Source organism: Amblyomma maculatum, chromosome 3 (genome assembly GCF_055883805.1).
Source record: "Amblyomma maculatum isolate TAMU_Amacu chromosome 3, ASM5588380v1, whole genome shotgun sequence".
NCBI lineage: Eukaryota > Metazoa > Arthropoda > Arachnida > Ixodida > Ixodidae > Amblyomma > Amblyomma maculatum.
This window is the reverse complement of record NC_139346.1, coordinates 18,576,758-18,589,376: the sequence shown is the minus strand read 5'-3', so window position 1 is coordinate 18,589,376 and position 12,619 is coordinate 18,576,758.

Here is a 12,619-nt window from a genome sequence, read left to right as displayed (position 1 = left end):
GTGTGAATTCATGCGTTGCTTGCAATTCATGTCAAACGCTATATGCGCTCTTGAATCACAATTCTGCGCTTATTCCATGTACAAATCAGAGATCAGGATACAATTGTAGTTTGAGTGGAACGCTAGCGCACGTCGCGTTTTACAATCTCTGTTAGGCATTTTGTGAATACACCTGTTGCGATTTGTGTTATGCGCTATGTGCGCGCTTGAATCACAAATCTGCGCTTCTCCACGTGCTAATCAGAGATCGAAACAGAATTGAAGTTTGTGTGCAACGCTATCGGACGTCACGTGTTACAATATCTGTTAAGCATTGTGTGAATTCACGCGTTGCTTGCAATTCATGTCAGACGCTATATGCGCTCTTGAATCACAATTCTGCGCTTATCCCACGTACAAATCTGAGATCTGGATACAATTGTAGTTTGAGTGGAACGCTAGCGCACGTCACGTTTTACAATCTCTGTTAGGCATTTTGTGAATACACCTGTTGCGATTTGTGTTATGCGCTATGTGCGCGCTTGAATCACAAATCTGCGCTTCTCCACGTGCTAATCAGAGATCGAAACAGAATTGAAGTTTGTGTGCAACGCTATCGGACGTCACGTGTTACAATGTCTGTTAAGCATTGTGTGAATTCATGCGTTGCTTGCAATTCATGTCAGACGCTATATGCGCTCTTGAATCACAATTCTGCGCTTATCCCACGTACAAATCTGAGATCTGGATACAATTGTAGTTTGAGTGGAACGCTAGCGCACGTCACGTTTTATAATCTCTTTTAGGCATTTTGTGAATACACCTGTTGCGATTTGTGTTATGCGCTATGTGCGCGCTTGAATCACAAATCTGCGCTTCTCCACGTGCTAACCAGAGATCGAAACAGAATTGAAGTTTGTGTGCAACGCTATCGGACGTCACGTGTTACAATGTCTGTTAAGCATTGTGTGAATTCATGCGTTGCTTGCAATTCATGTCAGACGCTATATGCGCTCTTGAATCACAATTCTGCGCTTATTCCACGTACAAATCAGAGATCAGGATACAATTGTAGTTTGAGTGGAACGCTAGCGCACGTCACGTTTTACAATCTCTGTTAGGCATTTTGTGAATACACCTGTTGCGATTTGTGTTATGCGCTATGTGCGCGCTTGAATCACAAATCTGCGCTTCCCCACGTGCTAATCAGAGATCGAAACAGAATTGAAGTTTGTGTGCAACGCTATCGGACGTCACGTGTTACAATGTCTGTTAAGCATTGTGTGAATTCACGCGTTGCTTGCAATTCATGTCAGACGCTATATGTGCTCTTGAATCACAATTCTGCGCTTATCCCACGTACAAATCAGAGATCAGAATACAATTGTAGTTTGAGTGGAACGCTAGCGCACGTCACGTTTTACAATCTCTGTTAGGCATTTTGTGAATACACCTGTTGCGATTTGTGTTATGCGCTATGTGCGTGCTTGAGTCACAAATCTGCGCTTCTCCACGTGCTAATCAGAGATCGAAACAGAATTGTAGTTTGAGTGCAACGCTAGCGGACGTCACGTGTTACAATGTCTGTTAGGCATTGTGTGAATTCATGCGTTGCTTGCAATTCATGTCAGACGCTATATGCGCTCTTGAATCACAATTCTGCGCTTATCCCACGTACAAATCTGAGATCTGGATACAATTGTAGTTTGAGTGGAACGCTAGCGCACGTCACGTTTTACAATATCTGTTAGGCATTTTGTGAATACACCTGTTGCGAATTGTGTTATGCGCTATGTGCGCGCTTGACTCACAAATCTGCGCTTCTCCACATGCTAATCAGAGATCGAAACAGAATTGAAGTTTGTGTGCAACGCTATCGGACGTCACGTGTTACAATGTCTGTTAAGCATTGTGTGAATTCATGCGTTGCTTGCAATTCATGTCAGACGCTATATGCGCTCTTGAATCACAATTCTGCGCTTATCCCACGTACAAATCTGAGATCTGGATACAATTGTAGTTTGAGTGGAACGCTAGCGCACGTCACGTTTTACAATCTCTTTTAGGCATTTTGTAAATACACCTGTTGCGATTTGTGTTATGCGCTATGTGCGCGCTTGAATCACAAATCTGCGCTTCTCCACGTGCTAACCAGAGATCGAAACAGAATTGAAGTTTGTGTGCAACGCTATCGGACGTCACGTGTTACAATGTCTGTTAAGCATTGTGTGAATTCATGCGTTGCTTGCAATTCATGTCAGACGCTATATGCGCTCTTGAATCACAATTCTGCGCTTATCCCACGTACAAATCAGAGATCAGAATACAATTGTAGTTTGAGTGGAACGCTAGCGCACGTCACGTTTTACAATTTCTGTTAGGCATTTTGTGAATACACCTGTTGCGATTTGTGTTATGCGCTATGTGCGCGCTTGAATCACAAATCTGCGCTTCTCCACGTGCTAATCAGAGATTTAAACAGAATTGTAGTTTGAGTGCAACTCTAGCGGACGTCACGTGTTACAATGTCTGTTAAGCATTGTGTGAATTCATGCGTTGCTTGCAATTCATGTCAGACGCTATATGTGCTCTTGAATCACAATTCTGCGCTTATCCCACGTACAAATCTGAGATCAGGATACAATTGTAGTTTGAGTGGAACGCTAGCGCACGTCACGTTTTACAATCTTTGTTAGGCATTTTGTGAATACACCTGTTGCGATTTGTGTTATGCGCTATGTGCACGCTTGAATCACAAATTTGCGCTTCTCCACGTGCTAATCAGTGATCGCAACAGAATTGTAGTTTGAGTGCAATGCTAGCGGACGTCACGTGTTACAATGTCTGTTAAGCATTGTGTGAATTCACGCGTTGCTTGCAATTTATGTCAGACGCTGTATGCGCTCTTGAATCACAAATCTGCGCTTCTCCACGTGCTAATCAGAGATCGCAACAGAATTGTAGTTTGAGTGCAAAGCTAGCGGACGTCACGTGTTACAATGTCTGTTAAGCATTGTGTGAATTCACGCGTTGCTTGCAATTCATGTGAGACGCTGTATGCGCTCTTGAATCACAATTCTGCGCTTATCCCACGTACATATCTGAGATCAGGATACAATTGTAGTTTGAGTGGAACGCTAGCGCACGTCACCTTTTACAATCTCTGTTAGGCATTTTGTGAATACACCTGTTGCGATTTGTGTTATGCGCTATGTGTGCGCTTGAATCACAAATCTGCGCTTCTCCACGTGCTAATCAGAGATCGAAACAGAATTGTAGTTTGAGTGCAACTCTAGCGGACGTTACGTGTTACAATTTCTGTTAAGCATTGTGTGAATTCACGCGTTGCTTGCAATTCATGTCAGACGCTGTATGCGCTCTTGAATCACAATTCTGCGCTTATCCCACGTACAAATCAGAGATCAGGATACAATTGTAGTTTGAGTGGAACGCTAGCGCACGTCACGTTTTACAATCTCTGTTAGGCATTTTGTGAATACACCTGTTGCGATTTGTGTTATGCGCTATGTGCGCGCTTGAATCACAAATCTGCGCTTCTCCACGTGCTAATCAGAGATCGAAACAGAATTGTAGTTTGAGTGCAACGCTAGCGGACGTCACGTGTTACAATGTCTGTTAAGCATTGTGTGAATTCATGCGTTGCTTGCAATTCATGTCAGACGCTATATGCGCTCTTGAATCACAATTCTGCGCTTATCACACGTACAAATCTGAGATCTGGATACAATTGTAGTTTGAGTGGAACTCTAGCGCACGTCACGTTTTACAATATCTGTTAGGCATTTTGTGAATACACCTGTTGCGAATTGTGTTATGCGCTATGTGCGCGCTTGACTCACAAATCTGCGCTTCTCCACGTGCTAATCAGAGATCGAAACAGAATTGAAGTTTGTGTGCAACGCTATCGGACGTCACGTGTTACAATGTCTGTTAAGCATTGTGTGAATTCATGCGTTGCTTGCAATTCATGTCAAACGCTATATGCGCTCTTGAATCACAATTCTGCGCTTATTCCATGTACAAATCAGAGATCAGGATACAATTGTAGTTTGAGTGGAACGCTAGCGCACGTCGCGTTTTACAATCTCTGTTAGGCATTTTGTGAATACACCTGTTGCGATTTGTGTTATGCGCTATGTGCGCGCTTGAATCACAAATCTGCGCTTCTCCACGTGCTAATCAGAGATCGAAACAGAATTGAAGTTTGTGTGCAACGCTATCGGACGTCACGTGTTACAATATCTGTTAAGCATTGTGTGAATTCACGCGTTGCTTGCAATTCATGTCAGACGCTATATGCGCTCTTGAATCACAATTCTGCGCTTATCCCACGTACAAATCTGAGATCTGGATACAATTGTAGTTTGAGTGGAACGCTAGCGCACGTCACGTTTTACAATCTCTGTTAGGCATTTTGTGAATACACCTGTTGCGATTTGTGTTATGCGCTATGTGCGCGCTTGAATCACAAATCTGCGCTTCTCCACGTGCTAATCAGAGATCGAAACAGAATTGAAGTTTGTGTGCAACGCTATCGGACGTCACGTGTTACAATGTCTGTTAAGCATTGTGTGAATTCATGCGTTGCTTGCAATTCATGTCAGACGCTATATGCGCTCTTGAATCACAATTCTGCGCTTATCCCACGTACAAATCTGAGATCTGGATACAATTGTAGTTTGAGTGGAACGCTAGCGCACGTCACGTTTTATAATCTCTTTTAGGCATTTTGTGAATACACCTGTTGCGATTTGTGTTATGCGCTATGTGCGCGCTTGAATCACAAATCTGCGCTTCTCCACGTGCTAACCAGAGATCGAAACAGAATTGAAGTTTGTGTGCAACGCTATCGGACGTCACGTGTTACAATGTCTGTTAAGCATTGTGTGAATTCATGCGTTGCTTGCAATTCATGTCAGACGCTATATGCGCTCTTGAATCACAATTCTGCGCTTATTCCACGTACAAATCAGAGATCAGGATACAATTGTAGTTTGAGTGGAACGCTAGCGCACGTCACGTTTTACAATCTCTGTTAGGCATTTTGTGAATACACCTGTTGCGATTTGTGTTATGCGCTATGTGCGCGCTTGAATCACAAATCTGCGCTTCCCCACGTGCTAATCAGAGATCGAAACAGAATTGAAGTTTGTGTGCAACGCTATCGGACGTCACGTGTTACAATGTCTGTTAAGCATTGTGTGAATTCACGCGTTGCTTGCAATTCATGTCAGACGCTATATGTGCTCTTGAATCACAATTCTGCGCTTATCCCACGTACAAATCAGAGATCAGAATACAATTGTAGTTTGAGTGGAACGCTAGCGCACGTCACGTTTTACAATCTCTGTTAGGCATTTTGTGAATACACCTGTTGCGATTTGTGTTATGCGCTATGTGCGTGCTTGAGTCACAAATCTGCGCTTCTCCACGTGCTAATCAGAGATCGAAACAGAATTGTAGTTTGAGTGCAACGCTAGCGGACGTCACGTGTTACAATGTCTGTTAGGCATTGTGTGAATTCATGCGTTGCTTGCAATTCATGTCAGACGCTATATGCGCTCTTGAATCACAATTCTGCGCTTATCCCACGTACAAATCTGAGATCTGGATACAATTGTAGTTTGAGTGGAACGCTAGCGCACGTCACGTTTTACAATATCTGTTAGGCATTTTGTGAATACACCTGTTGCGAATTGTGTTATGCGCTATGTGCGCGCTTGACTCACAAATCTGCGCTTCTCCACATGCTAATCAGAGATCGAAACAGAATTGAAGTTTGTGTGCAACGCTATCGGACGTCACGTGTTACAATGTCTGTTAAGCATTGTGTGAATTCATGCGTTGCTTGCAATTCATGTCAGACGCTATATGCGCTCTTGAATCACAATTCTGCGCTTATCCCACGTACAAATCTGAGATCTGGATACAATTGTAGTTTGAGTGGAACGCTAGCGCACGTCACGTTTTACAATCTCTTTTAGGCATTTTGTAAATACACCTGTTGCGATTTGTGTTATGCGCTATGTGCGCGCTTGAATCACAAATCTGCGCTTCTCCACGTGCTAACCAGAGATCGAAACAGAATTGAAGTTTGTGTGCAACGCTATCGGACGTCACGTGTTACAATGTCTGTTAAGCATTGTGTGAATTCATGCGTTGCTTGCAATTCATGTCAGACGCTATATGCGCTCTTGAATCACAATTCTGCGCTTATCCCACGTACAAATCAGAGATCAGAATACAATTGTAGTTTGAGTGGAACGCTAGCGCACGTCACGTTTTACAATTTCTGTTAGGCATTTTGTGAATACACCTGTTGCGATTTGTGTTATGCGCTATGTGCGCGCTTGAATCACAAATCTGCGCTTCTCCACGTGCTAATCAGAGATTTAAACAGAATTGTAGTTTGAGTGCAACTCTAGCGGACGTCACGTGTTACAATGTCTGTTAAGCATTGTGTGAATTCATGCGTTGCTTGCAATTCATGTCAGACGCTATATGTGCTCTTGAATCACAATTCTGCGCTTATCCCACGTACAAATCTGAGATCAGGATACAATTGTAGTTTGAGTGGAACGCTAGCGCACGTCACGTTTTACAATCTTTGTTAGGCATTTTGTGAATACACCTGTTGCGATTTGTGTTATGCGCTATGTGCACGCTTGAATCACAAATTTGCGCTTCTCCACGTGCTAATCAGTGATCGCAACAGAATTGTAGTTTGAGTGCAATGCTAGCGGACGTCACGTGTTACAATGTCTGTTAAGCATTGTGTGAATTCACGCGTTGCTTGCAATTTATGTCAGACGCTGTATGCGCTCTTGAATCACAAATCTGCGCTTCTCCACGTGCTAATCAGAGATCGCAACAGAATTGTAGTTTGAGTGCAAAGCTAGCGGACGTCACGTGTTACAATGTCTGTTAAGCATTGTGTGAATTCACGCGTTGCTTGCAATTCATGTGAGACGCTGTATGCGCTCTTGAATCACAATTCTGCGCTTATCCCACGTACATATCTGAGATCAGGATACAATTGTAGTTTGAGTGGAACGCTAGCGCACGTCACCTTTTACAATCTCTGTTAGGCATTTTGTGAATACACCTGTTGCGATTTGTGTTATGCGCTATGTGTGCGCTTGAATCACAAATCTGCGCTTCTCCACGTGCTAATCAGAGATCGAAACAGAATTGTAGTTTGAGTGCAACTCTAGCGGACGTTACGTGTTACAATTTCTGTTAAGCATTGTGTGAATTCACGCGTTGCTTGCAATTCATGTCAGACGCTGTATGCGCTCTTGAATCACAATTCTGCGCTTATCCCACGTACAAATCAGAGATCAGGATACAATTGTAGTTTGAGTGGAACGCTAGCGCACGTCACGTTTTACAATCTCTGTTAGGCATTTTGTGAATACACCTGTTGCGATTTGTGTTATGCGCTATGTGCGCGCTTGAATCACAAATCTGCGCTTCTCCACGTGCTAATCAGAGATCGAAACAGAATTGTAGTTTGAGTGCAACGCTAGCGGACGTCACGTGTTACAATGTCTATTAAGCATTGTGTGAATTCACGCGTTGCTTGCAATTCATGTCAGACGCTATATGCGCTCTTGAATCACAATTCTGCGATTATCCCACGTACAAATCAGAGATCAGAATACAATTGTAGTTTGAGTGGAACGCTAGCGCACGTCACGTTTTACAATCTCTGTTAGGCATTTTGTGAATACACCTGCTGCGATTTGTGTTATGCGCTATGTGCGCGCTTGAGTCACAAATCTGCGCTTCTCCACGTGCTAATCAGAGATCGAAACAGAATTGTAGTTTGAGTGCAACGCTAGCGGACGTCACGTGTTACAATGTCTGTTAAGCATTGTGTGAATTCACGCGTTGCTTGCAATTCATGTCAGACGCTATATGTGCTCTTGAATCACAATTCTGCGCTTATCCCACGTACAAATCAGAGATCAGAATACAATTGTAGTTTGAGTGGAACGCTAGCGCACGTCACGTTTTACAATCTCTGTTAGGCATTTTGTGAATACACCTGTTGCGATTTGTGTTATGCGCTATGTGCGCGCTTGAGTCACAAATCTGCGCTTCTCCACGTGCTAATCAGAGATCGAAACAGAATTGTAGTTTGAGTGCAAAGCTAGCTGACGTCACGTGTTACAATGTCTGTTAAGCATTGTGTGAATTCACGCGTTGCTTGCAATTCATGTCAGACGCTATATGCGCTCTTGAATCACAATTCTGCGATTATCCCACGTAAAAATCAGAGATCAGAATACAATTGTAGTTTGAGTGGAACGCTAGCGCACGTCACGTTTTACAATCTCTGTTAGGCATTTTGTGAATACACCTGCTGCGATTTGTGTTATGCGCTATGTGCGCGCTTGAGTCACAAATCTGCGCTTCTCCACGTGCTAATCAGAGATCGATACAGAATTGTAGTTTGAGTGCAACGCTAGCGGACGTCACGTGTTACAATGTCTGTTAAGCATTGTGTGAATTCACGCGTTGCTTGCAATTCATGTCAGACGCTATATGCGCTCTTGAATCACAATTCTGCGCTTATCCCACGTACAAATCAGAGATCAGAATACAATTGTAGTTTGAGTGGAACGCTAGCGCACGTCATGTTTTACAATCTCTGTTAGGCATTTTGTGAATACACCTGTTGCGATTTGTGTTATGCGCTATGTGCGCGCTTGAGTCACAAATCTGCGCTTCTCCACGTGCTAATCAGATATCGAAACAGAATTGTAGTTTGAGTGCAAAGCTAGCTGACGTCACGTGTTACAATGTCTGTTAAGCATTGTGTGAATTCACGCGTTGCTTGCAATTCATGTCAGACGCTATATGCGCTCTTGAATCACAATTCTGCGATTATCCCACGTAAAAATCAGAGATCAGAATACAATTGTAGTTTGAGTGGAACGCTAGCGCACGTCACGTTTTACAATCTCTGTTAGGCATTTTGTGAATACACCTGCTGCGATTTGTGTTATGCGCTATGTGCGCGCTTGAGTCACAAATCTGCGCTTCTCCACGTGCTAATCAGAGATCGATACAGAATTGTAGTTTGAGTGCAACGCTAGCGGACGTCACGTGTTACAATGTCTGTTAAGCATTGTGTGAATTCACGCGTTGCTTGCAATTCATGTCAGACGCTATATGCGCTCTTGAATCACAATTCTGCGCTTATCCCACGTACAAATCAGAGATCAGGATACAATTGTAGTTTGAGTGGAACGCTAGCGCACGTCACGTTTTACAATCTCTGTTAGGCATTTTGTGAATACACCTGTTGCGATTTGTGTTATGCGCTATGTGCGCGCTTGAGTCACAAATCTGCGCTTCTCCAGGTGCTAATCAGAGATCGAAACAGAATTGTAGTTTGAGTGCAACGCTAGCGGACGTCACGTGTTACAATGTGTGTTAAGCATTGTGTGAATTCACGCGTTGCTTGCAATTCATGTCAGACGCTATATGCGCTCTTGAATCACAATTCTGCGCTTATCCCACGTACAAATCAGAGATCAGGATACAATTGTAGTTTGAGTGGAACGCTAGCGCACGTCACGTTTTACAATCTCTGTTAGGCATTTTGTGAATACACCTGTTGCGATTTGTGTTATGCGCTATGTGCGCGCTTGAGTCACAAATCTGCGCTTCTCCAGGTGCTAATCAGAGATCGAAACAGAATTGTAGTTTGAGTGCAACGCTAGCGGACGTCACGTGTTACAATGTGTGTTAAGCATTGTGTGAATTCACGCGTTGCTTGCAATTCATGTCAGACGCTATATGCGCTCTTGAATCACAATTCTGCGCTTATCCCACGTACAAATCAGAGATCAGGATACAATTGTAGTTTGAGTGGAACGCTAGCGCACGTCACGTTTTACAATCTCTGTTAGGCATTTTGTGAATACACCTGTTGCGATTTGTGTTATGCGCTATGTGTGCGCTTGAATCACAAATCTGCGCTTCTCCACGTGGTAATCAGAGATCGAAACAGAATTGTAGTTTGAGTGCAACTCTAGCGGACGTCACGTGTTACAATGTCTGTTAAGCATTGTGTGAATTCACGCGTTGCTTGCAATTCATGTCAGACGCTATATGCGCTCTTGAATCACAATCCTGCGCTTATCCCACGTACAAATCAGAGATCAGGATACAATTGTAGTTTGAGTGGAACGCTAGCGCACGTCACGTTTTACAATCTCTGTTAGGCATTTTGTGAATACACCTGTTGCGATTTGTGTTATGCGCTATGTGCGCGCTTGAATCACAAATCTGCGCTTCTCCACGTGCTAATCAGAGATCGAAACAGAATTGTAGTTTGAGTGCAACTCTAGCGGACGTCACGTGTTACAATGTCTGTTAAGCATTGTGTGAATTCACGCGTTGCTTGCAATTCATGTCAGACGCTATATGCGCTCTGAAACACAATTCTGCGCTTATCCCACGTACAAATCAGAGATCAGGATACAATTGTAGTTTGAGTGGAACGCTAGCGCACGTCACGTTTTACAATCTCTGTTAGGCATTTTGTGAATACACCTGTTGCGATTTGTGTTATGCGCTATGTGCGCGCTTGAGTCACAAATCTGCGCTTCTCCACGTGCTAATCAGAGATCGAAACAGAATTGTAGTTTGAGTGCAACGCTAGCGGACGTCACGTGTTACAACGTCTGTTAAGCATTGTGTGAATTCACGCGTTGCTTGCAATTCATGTCAGACGCTATATGCGCTCTTGAATCACAATTCTACGCTTATCCCACGTACAAATCTGAAATCAGGATACAATAGTAGTTTGAGTGGAACGCTAGCGCACGTCACGTTTTACAATCTCTGTTAGGCATTTTGTGAATACACCTGTTGCGATTTGTGTTATGCGCTATGTGCGCGCTTGAATCTCAAATCTGCGCTTCTCCACGTGCTAATCAGAGATCGCAACAGAATTGTAGTTTGAGTGCAAAGCTAGCTGACGTCACGTGTTACAATGTCTGTTAAGCATTGTGTGAATTCACGCGTTGCTTGCAATTCATGTCAGACGCTGTATGCGCTCTTGAATCACAATTCTACGCTTATCCCACGTACAAATCTGAGATCAGGATACAATAGTAGTTTGAGTGGAACGCTAGCGCACGTCACGTTTTACAATCTCTGTTAGGCATTTTGTGAATACACCTGTTGCGATTTGTGTTATGCGCTATGTGCGCGCTTGAGTCACAAATCTGCGCTTCTCCACGTGCTAATCAGAGATCGAAACACAATTGTAGTTTGAGTGCAACGCTAGCGGACGTCACGTGTTACAATGTCTGTTAAGCATTGTGTGAATTCACGCGTTGCTTGCAATTCATGTCAGACGCTGTATGCGCTCTTGAATCACAATTCTGCGCTTATCCCACGTACATATCTGAGATCAGGATACAATTGTAGTTTGAGTGGAACGCTAGCGCACGTCACGTTTTACAATCTCTGTTAGGCATTTTGTGAATACACCTGTTGCGATTTGTGTTATGCGCTATGTGCGCGCTTGAATCACAAATCTGCGCTTCTCCACGTGCTAATCAGAGATCGAAACAGAATTGTAGTTTGAGTGCAACTCTAGCGGACGTCACGTGTTACAATGTCTGTTAAGCATTGTGTGAATTCACGCGTTGCTTGCAATTCATGTCAGACGCTATATGCGCTCTTGAATCACAATTCTGCGCTTATCCCACGTACAAATCAGAGATCAGGATACAATTGTAGTTTGAGTGGAACGCTAGCGCACGTCACGTTTTACAATCTCTGTTAGGCATTTTGTGAATACACCTGTTGCGATTTGTGTTATGCGCTATGTGCGCGCTTGAGTCACAAATCTGCGCTTCTCCACGTGCTAATCAGAGATCGAAACAGAATTGTAGTTTGAGTGCAACGCTAGCGGACGTCACGTGTTACAATGTCTGTTAAGCATTGTGTGAATTCACGCGTTGCTTGCAATTCATGTCAGACGCTATATGCGCTCTTGAATCACAATTCTACGCTTATCCCACGTACAAATCTGAGATCAGGATACAATAGTAGTTTGAGTGGAACGCTAGCGCACGTCACGTTTTACAATCTCTGTTAGGCATTTTGTGAATACACCTGTTGCGATTTGTGTTATGCGCTATGTGCGCGCTTGAATCTCAAATCTGCGCTTCTCCACGGGCTAATCAGAGATCGCAACAGAATTGTAGTTTGAGTGCAAAGCTAGCTGACGTCACGTGTTACAATGTCTGTTAAGCATTGTGTGAATTCACGCGTTGCTTGCAATTCATGTCAGACGCTGTATGCGCTCTTGAATCACAATTCTACGCTTATCCCACGTACAAATCTGAGATCAGGATACAATAGTAGTTTGAGTGGAACGCTAGCGCACGTCACGTTTTACAATCTCTGTTAGGCATTTTGTGAATACACCTGTTGCGATTTGTGTTATGCGCTATGTGCGCGCTTGAGTCACAAATCTGCGCTTCTCCACGTGCTAATCAGAGATCGAAACACAATTGTAGTTTGAGTGCAACGCTAGCGGACGTCACGTGTTACAATGTCTGTTAAGCATTGTGTGAATTCACGCGTT